Source organism: Lactuca virosa, chromosome 8 (assembly GCF_052849685.1).
Source record: "Lactuca virosa cultivar CGN04683 chromosome 8, Lactuca_virosa_CGN04683_v6, whole genome shotgun sequence".
NCBI classification, from domain to species: domain Eukaryota; kingdom Viridiplantae; phylum Streptophyta; class Magnoliopsida; order Asterales; family Asteraceae; genus Lactuca; species Lactuca virosa.
In genome coordinates, this window is record NC_136433.1 from 320,422,410 (window position 1) to 320,431,724 (window position 9,315).

The window sequence follows — 9,315 nt, forward strand, 5'->3', positions numbered from 1 at the left end:
ATAGTTTAGGTAACTTGTAAACAAAGTTAGATTTGAATAATTAAATAATAGATTTAATTCCTAATTCAAATCTTTTTCTTATCTGCAACCAGGAGGCTTCTTGAAACCATAATGACTCCTCCAAAAACATCCATACGATGGAGGTTATATAATTGTTTCTTTTGTTTCTTCTTATTTTGTTGTTGGGATTCTGGGAAAAATCAAATTTGGGTTAATAATGAGTTTTCGATAGTTTGTTAGATTAAAATCTTTCATGCATATATTTGAAGCTTTTAACAATATATTTTGGTCATCAAACATCTAGGCTTCAAGATTAACACATGCATGTTGGTTTAAGGCCATGCATTGGTTTGAAAAGTAAAAAAAATCGTTTTTGAAAGAAATCTTAGGTTCATATTGTGATATCTCCAACAAAACTAGTATAAAAGTGGGTTATTTTGATTTTAACATAGGTTTGGGTCATGAGACTTCACCATTTGTAACATGCATGTTGTTTTTGGGTGAAAGCTTACCACCATCATCATCAATATCATTGGTATGAACATATGATTCATAATCTATCCATAGAATGGTGTAGGAGTAGAAAAATATGCATGAAATGGTGAAACTTTGAAAGGAGAATAAAAGATTTTTGATTTTACCTTTCGAACATACTTGATGAGGATGGTTTTTGGGGTTGGAAGAGAGTTATTAGCAGCCTATATTTCTAAATTTGGCTCACACCCAAAACTCTAGAAACCTTAGAATGAAGAATGAGAGAGAAGAGATGATGAGAATTTTGTTCTCTATCTTTTTTAAGGTAAAAGGCCACGAAATTAAGGAGCTAAGGGGTCTTATTTATAGTTTAGGTAACTTGTAAACAAAGTTAGATTTGAATAATTAAATAATAGATTTAATTCCTAATTCAAATCTTTTTCTTATCTGCAACCAGGAGGCTTCTTGAAACCATAATGACTCCTCCAAAAACATCCATACGATGGAGGTTATATAATTGTTTCTTTTGTTTCTTCTTATTTTGTTGTTGGGATTCTGGGAAAAATCAAATTTGGGTTAATAATGAGTTTTCGATAGTTTGTTAGATTAAAATCTTTCATGCATAAATTTGAAGCTTTTAACAATATATTTTGGTCATCAAACATCTAGGCTTCAAGATCAACACATGCATGTTGGTTTAAGGCCATGCATTGGTTTGAAAAGTAAAAAAAAAAATCGTTTTTGAAAGAAATCTTAGGTTCATATTGTGATATCTCCAACAAAACTAGTATAAAAGTGGGTTATTTTGATTTTAATATAGGTTTGGGTCATGAGACTTCACCATTTGTAACATGCATGTTGTTTTTGGGTGAAAGCTTACCATCATCATCATCAATATCATTGATATGAACATATGATTCATAATCTATCCATAGAATGGTGTAGGAGTAGAAAAATATGCATGAAATGGTGAAACTTTGAAAGGAGAATAAGAGATTTTCGATTTTACCTTTCGAACATACTTTGATGAGGATGGTTTTTGGGGTTGGAAGAGAGTTATTAGCAGCCTATATTTCTAAATTTGGCTCACACCCAAAACTCTAGAAACCTTAGAAAGAAGAATGAGAGAGAAGAGATGATGAGAATTTTGTTCTCTATCTTTTTTAAGGTAAAAAGCCACGAAATTAAGGAGCTAAGGGGTCTTATTTATAGTTTAGGTAACTTGTAAACAAAGTTAGATTTGAATAATTAAATAATAGATTTAATTTCTAATTCAAATCTTTTTCTTATCTGCAACCAGGAGGCTTCTTGAAACCATAATGACTCCTCCAAAAACATCCATACGATGGAGGTTATATAATTGTTTCTTTTGTTTCTTCTTATTTTGTTGTTGGGATTCTGGGAAAAATCAAATTTGGGTTAATAATGAGTTTTCGATAGTTTGTTAGATTAAAATCTTTCATGCATAAATTTGAAGCTTTTAACAATATATTTTGGTCATCAAACATCTAGGCTTCAAGATCAACACATGCATGTTGGTTTAAGGCCATGCATTGGTTTGAAAAGTAAAAAAAAATCGTTTTTGAAAGAAATCTTAGGTTCATATTGTGATATCTCTAACAAAACTAGTATAAAAGTGGGTTATTTTGATTTTAACATAGGTTTGGGTCATGAGACTTCACCATTTGTAACATGCATGTTGTTTTTGGGTGAAAGCTTACCACCATCATCATCAATATCATTGGTATGAACATATGATTCATAATCTATCCATAGAATGGTGTAGGAGTAGAAAAATATGCATGAAATGGTGAAACTTTGAAAGGAGAATAAGAGATTTTCGATTTTACCTTTCGAACATACTTGATGAGGATGGTTTTTGGGGTTGGAAGAGAGTTATTAGCAACCTATATTTCTAAATTTGGCTCACACCCAAAACTCTAGAAACCTTAGAATGAAGAATGAGAGAGAAGAGATGATGAGAATTTTGTTCTCTATCTTTTTTAAGGTAAAAAGCCACGAAATTAAGGGGCTAAGGGTCTTATTTATAGTTAGGTAACTTGTAAACAAAGTTAGATTTGAATAATTAAATAATAGATTTAATTCCTAATTCAAATCTTTTTCTTATCTGCAACCAGGAGGGTTCTTGAAACCATAATGACTCCTCCAAAAACATCCATACGATGGATGTTATATAATTGTTTCTTTTGTTTCTTCTTATTTTGTTGTTGGGATTCTGGGTAAAATCAAATTTGGGTTAATAATGAATTTTCGATAGTTTGTTAGATTAAAATCTTTAATGCATAAATTTGAAGCTTTTAACAATATATTTTGGTCATCAAACATCTAGGCTTCAAGATCAACACATGCATGTTGGTTTAAGGCCATGCATTGGTTTGAAAAGTAAAAAAAAATCGTTTTTGAAAGAAATCTTAGGTTCATATTGTGATATCTCCAACAAAACTCGTATAAAAGTGGGTTATTTTGATTTTAACATAGGTTTGAGTCATGATACTTCACCATTTGTAACATGCATGTTGTTTTTGGGTGAAAGCTTACCACCATCATCATCAATATCATTGGTATGAACATATGATTCATAATCTATCCATAGAATGGTGTAGGAGTAGAAAAATATGCATGAAATGGTGAAACTTTGAAAGGAGAATAAGAGATTTTCGATTTTACCTTTCGAACATACTTGATGAGGATGGTTTTTGGGGTTGGAAGAGAGTTATTAGCAGCCTATATTTCTAAATTTGGCTCACACCCAAAACTCTAGAAACCTTAGAATGAAGAATGAGAGAGAAGAGTTGATGAGAATTTTGTTCTCTATCTTTTTTAAGGTAAAAAGCCACGAAATTAAGGAGCTAAGGGGTCTTATTTATAGTTTAGGTAACTTGTAAACAAAGTTAGATTTGAATAATTAAATAATAGATTTAATTCCTAATTCAAATCTTTTTCTTATCTGCAACCAGGAGGGTTCTTGAAACCATAATGACTCCTCCAAAAACATCCATACGATGGAGGTTATATAATTGTTTCTTTTGTTTCTTCTTATTTTGTTGTTGGGATTCTGGGAAAAATCAAATTTGGGTTAATAATGAGTTTTCGATAGTTTGTTAGATTAAAATCTTTCATGCATAAATTTGAAGCTTTTAACAATATATTTTGGTCATCAAACATCTAGGCTTCAAGATCAACACATGCATGTTGGTTTAAGGCCATGCATTGGTTTGAAAAGTAAAAAAAATCGTTTTTGAAAGAAATCTTAGGTTCATATTGTGATATCTCCAACAAAACTAGTATAAAAGTGGGTTATTTTGATTTTAACATAGGTTCGGGTCATGAGACTTCACCATTTGTAACATGCATGTTGTTTTTGGGTGAAAGCTTACCACCATCATCATCAATATCATTGGTATGAACATATGATTCATAATCTATCCATAGAATGGTGTAGGAGTAGAAAAATATGCATGAAATGGTGAAACTTTGAAAGGAGAATAAGAGATTTTCGATTTTACCTTTCGAACATACTTGATGAGGATGGTTTTGGGGTTGGAAGAGAGTTATTAGCAGCCTATATTTCTAAATTTGGCTCACACCCAAAACTCTAGAAACCATAGAATGAAGAATGAGAGAGAAGAGATGATGAGAATTTTGTTCTCTATCTTTTTTAAGGTAAAAAGCCACGAAAGTAAGGAGCTAAGGGGTCTTATTTATAGTTTAGGTAACTTGTAAACAAAGTTAGATTTGAATAATTAAATAATAGATTTAATTCCTAATTCAAATCTTTTTCTTATCTGCAACTAGGAGGGTTCTTGAAACCATAATGACTCCTCCAAAAACATCCATACGATGGAGGTTATATAATTGTTTCTTTTGTTTCTTCTTATTTTGTTGTTGGGATTCTGGGAAAAATCAAATTTGGGTTAATAATGAGTTTTCGAAAGTTTGTTAGATTAAAATCTTTCATGCATAAATTTGAAGGTTTTAACAATATATTTTGGTCATCAAACATCTAGGCTTCAAGATCAACACATGCATGTTGGTTTAAGGCCATGCATTGGTTTGAAAAGTAAAAAAAAATCGTTTTTGAAAGAAATCTTAGGTTCATATTGTGATATCTCCAACAAAACTAGTATAAAAGTGGGTTATTTTGATTTTAACATAGGTTTGGGTCATGAGACTTCACCATTTGTAACATGCATGTTGTTTTTGGGTGAAAGCTTACCACCGTCATCATCAATATCATTAGTATGAACATATGATTCATAATCTATCCATTGAATGGTGTAGGAGTAGAAAAATATGCATGAAATGGTGAAACTTTGAAAGGAGAATAAGAGATTTTCGATTTTACCTTTCGAACATACTTGATGAGGATGGTTTTTGGGGTTGGAAGAGAGTTATTAGCAGCCTATATTTCTAAATTTGGCTCACACCCAAAACTCTAAAAACCTTAGAATGAAGAATGAGAGTGAAGAGATGATGAGAATTTTGTTCTCTATCTTTTTTAAGGGAAAAAGCCACGAAATTAAGGAGCTAAGGGGTCTTATTTATATATTAGGTAACTTGTAAACAAAGTTAGATTTGAATAATTAAATAATAGATTTAATTCCTAATTCAAATCGTTTTCTTATCTGCAACCAGGAGGCTTCTTGAAACCATAATGACTCCTCCAAAAACATCCATATGATGGAGGTTATATAATTGTTTCTTTTGTTTCTTCTTATTTTGTTGTTGGGATTCTGGGAAAAATTAAATTTGGGTTAATAATGAGTTTTCGATAGTTTGTTAGATTAAAATCTTTCATGCATAAATTTGAAGCTTTTAACAATATATTTTGATCATCAAACATCTAGGCTTCAAGATCAACACATGCATGTTGGTTTAAGGCCATGCATTGGTTTCAAAAGTAAAAAAAAATCATTTTTGAAAGAAATCTTAGGTTCATATTGTGATATCTCCAACAAAACTAGTATAAAAGTGGGTTATTTTGATTTTAACATAGGTTTGGGTCATGAGACTTCACCATTTGTAACATGCATGTTGTTTTTGGGTGAAAGCTTACCACCATCATCATCAATATCATTGGTATGAACATATGATTCATAATCTATCCATAGAATGGTGTAGGAGTAGAAAAATATGCATGAAATGGTGAAACTTTGAAAGGAGAATAAGAGATTTTCGATTTTACCTTTCGAGCATACTTGATGAGGATGGTTTTTGGGGTTGGAAGAGAGTTATTAGCAGCCTATATTTCTAAATTTGGCTCACACCCAAAACTCTAGAAACCTTAGAATGAAGAATGAGAGAGAAGAGATGATGAGAATTTTGTTCTCTATCTTTTTTAAGGTAAAAAGCCACGAAATTAAGGAGCTAAGGGGTCTTATTTATAGTTTAGGTAACTTGTAAACAAAGTTAGATTTGAATAATTAAATAATAGATTTAATTCCTAATTCAAATCTTTTTCTTATCTGCAACCAGGAGGCTTCTTGAAACCATAATGACTCCTCCAAAAACATCCATACGATGGAGGTTATATAATTGTTTCTTTTGTTTCTTCTTATTTTGTTGTTGGGATTCTGGGAAAAATCAAATTTGGGTTAATAATGAGTTTTCGATAGTTTGTTAGATTAAAATCTTTCATGCATATATTTGAAGCTTTTAACAATATATTTTGGTCATCAAACATCTAGGCTTCAAGATCAACACATGCATGTTGGTTTAAGGCCATGCATTGGTTTGAAAAGTAAAAAAAATCGTTTTTGAAAGAAATCTTAGGTTCATATTGTGATATCTCCAACAAAACTAGTATAAAAGTGGGTTATTTTGATTTTAACATAGGTTTGGGTCATAAGACTTCACCATTTGTAACATGCATGTTGTTTTTGGGTGAAAGCTTACCACCATCATCATCAATATCATTGGTATGAACATATGATTCATAATCTATCCATAGAATGGTGTAGGAGTAGAAAAATATGCATGAAATGGTGAAACTTTGAAAGGAGAATAAAAGATTTTTGATTTTACCTTTCGAACATACTTGATGAGGATGGTTTTTGGGGTTGGAAGAGAGTTATTAGCAGCCTATATTTCTAAATTTGGCTCACACCCAAAACTCTAGAAACCTTAGAATGAAGAATGAGAGAGAAGAGATGATGAGAATTTTGTTCTCTATCTTTTTTAAGGTAAAAGGCCACGAAATTAAGGAGCTAAGGGGTCTTATTTATAGTTTAGGTAACTTGTAAACAAAGTTAGATTTGAATAATTAAATAATAGATTTAATTCCTAATTCAAATCTTTTTCTTATCTGCAACCAGGAGGCTTCTTGAAACCATAATGACTCCTCCAAAAACATCCATACGATGGAGGTTATATAATTGTTTCTTTTGTTTCTTCTTATTTTGTTGTTGGGATTCTGGGAAAAATCAAATTTGGGTTAATAATGAGTTTTCGATAGTTTGTTAGATTAAAATCTTTCATGCATAAATTTGAAGCTTTTAACAATATATTTTGGTCATCAAACATCTAGGCTTCAAGATCAACACATGCATGTTGGTTTAAGGCCATGCATTGGTTTGAAAAGTAAAAAAAAAATCGTTTTTGAAAGAAATCTTGGGTTCATATTGTGATATCTCCAACAAAACTAGTATAAAAGTGGGTTATTTTGATTTTAACATAGGTTTGGGTCATGAGACTTCACCATTTGTAACATGCATGTTGTTTTTGGGTGAAAGCTTACCACCATCATCATCAATATCATTGGTATGAACATATGATTCATAATCTATCCATAGAATGGTGTAGGAGTAGAAAAATATGCATGAAATGGTGAAACTTTGAAACGAGAATAAGAGATTTTCGATTTTACCTTTCGAACATACTTGATGAGGATGGTTTTTGGGGTTGGAAGAGAGTTATTAGCAGCCTATATTTCTAAATTTGGCTCACACCCAAAACTCTAGAAACCTTAGAATGAAGAATGAGAGAGAAGAGATGATGAGAATTTTGTTCTCTATCTTTTTTAAGGTAAAAAGCCACGAAATTAAGGAGCTAAGGGGTCTTATTTATAGTTTAGGTAACTTGTAAACAAAGTTAGATTTGAATAATTAAATAATAGATTTAATTTCTAATTCAAATCTTTTTCTTATCTGCAACCAGGAGGCTTCTTGAAACCATAATGACTCCTCCAAAAACATCCATACGATGGAGGTTATATAATTGTTTCTTTTGTTTCTTCTTATTTTGTTGTTGGGATTCTGGGAAAAATCAAATTTGGGTTAATAATGAGTTTTCGATAGTTTGTTAGATTAAAATCTTTCATGCATAAATTTGAAGCTTTTAACAATATATTTTGGTCATCAAACATCTAGGCTTCAAGATCAACACATGCATGTTGGTTTAAGGCCATGCATTGGTTTGAAAAGTAAAAAAAATCGTTTTTGAAAGAAATCTTAGGTTCATATTGTGATATCTCTAACAAAACTAGTATAAAAGTGGGTTATTTTGATTTTAACATAGGTTTGGGTCATGAGACTTCACCATTTGTAACATGCATGTTGTTTTTGGGTGAAAGCTTACCACCATCATCATCAATATCATTGGTATGAACATATGATTCATAATCTATCCATAGAATGGTGTAGGAGTAGAAAAATATGCATGAAATGGTGAAACTTTGAAAGGAGAATAAAGATTTTCGATTTTACCTTTCGAACATACTTGATGAGGATGGTTTTTGAGGTTGGAAGCGAGTTATTAGCAGCCTATATTTCTAAATTTGGCTCACACCCAAAACTCTAGAAACCTTAGAATGAAGAATGAGAGAGAAGAGATGATGAGAATTTTGTTCTCTATCTTTTTTAAGGTAAAAAGCCACGAAATTAAGGAGCTAAGGGGTCTTACTTATAGTTTAGGTAACTTGTAAACAAAGTTAGATTTGAATAATTAAATAATAGATTTAATTCCTAATTCAAATCTTTTTCTTATCTGCAACCAGGAGGGTTCTTGAAACCATAATGACTCCTCCAAAAACATCCATACGATGGAGGTTATATAATTGTTTCTTTTGTTTCTTCTTATTTTGTTGTTGGGATTCTGGGAAAAATCAAATTTGGGTTAATAATGAGTTTTCGATAGTTTGTTAGATTAAAATCTTTCATGCATAAATTTGAAGCTTTTAACAATATATTTTGGTCATCAAACATCTAGGCTTCAAGATCAACACATGCATGTTGGTTTAAGGCCATGCATTGGTTTGAAAAGTAAAAAAAAATCATTTTTGAAAGAAATCTTAGGTTCATATTGTGATATCTCCAACAAAACTAGTATAAAAGTGGGTTATTTTGATTTTAACATAGGTTTTGGTCATGAGACTTCACCATTTGTAACATGCATGTTGTTTTTGGGTGAAAGCTTACCACCATCATCATCAATATCATTGGTATGAACATATGATTCATAATCTATCCATAGAATGGTGTAGGAGTAGAAAAATATGCATGAAATGGTGAAACTTTGAAAGGAGAATAAGAGATTTTCGATTTTACCTTTCGAACATACTTGATGAGGATGGTTTTTGGGGTTGGAAGAGAGTTATTAGCAGCCTATATTTCTAAATTTGGCTCACACCCAAAACTCTAGAAACCTTAGAATGAAGAATGAGAGAGAAGAGATGATGAGAATTTTGTTCTCTATCTTTTTTAAGGTAAAAAGCCACGAAATTAAGGGGCTAAGGGGTCTTATTTATAGTTAGGTAACTTGTAAACAAAGTTAGATTTGAATAATTAAATAATAGATTTAATTCCTAATTCAAATCTTTTTCTT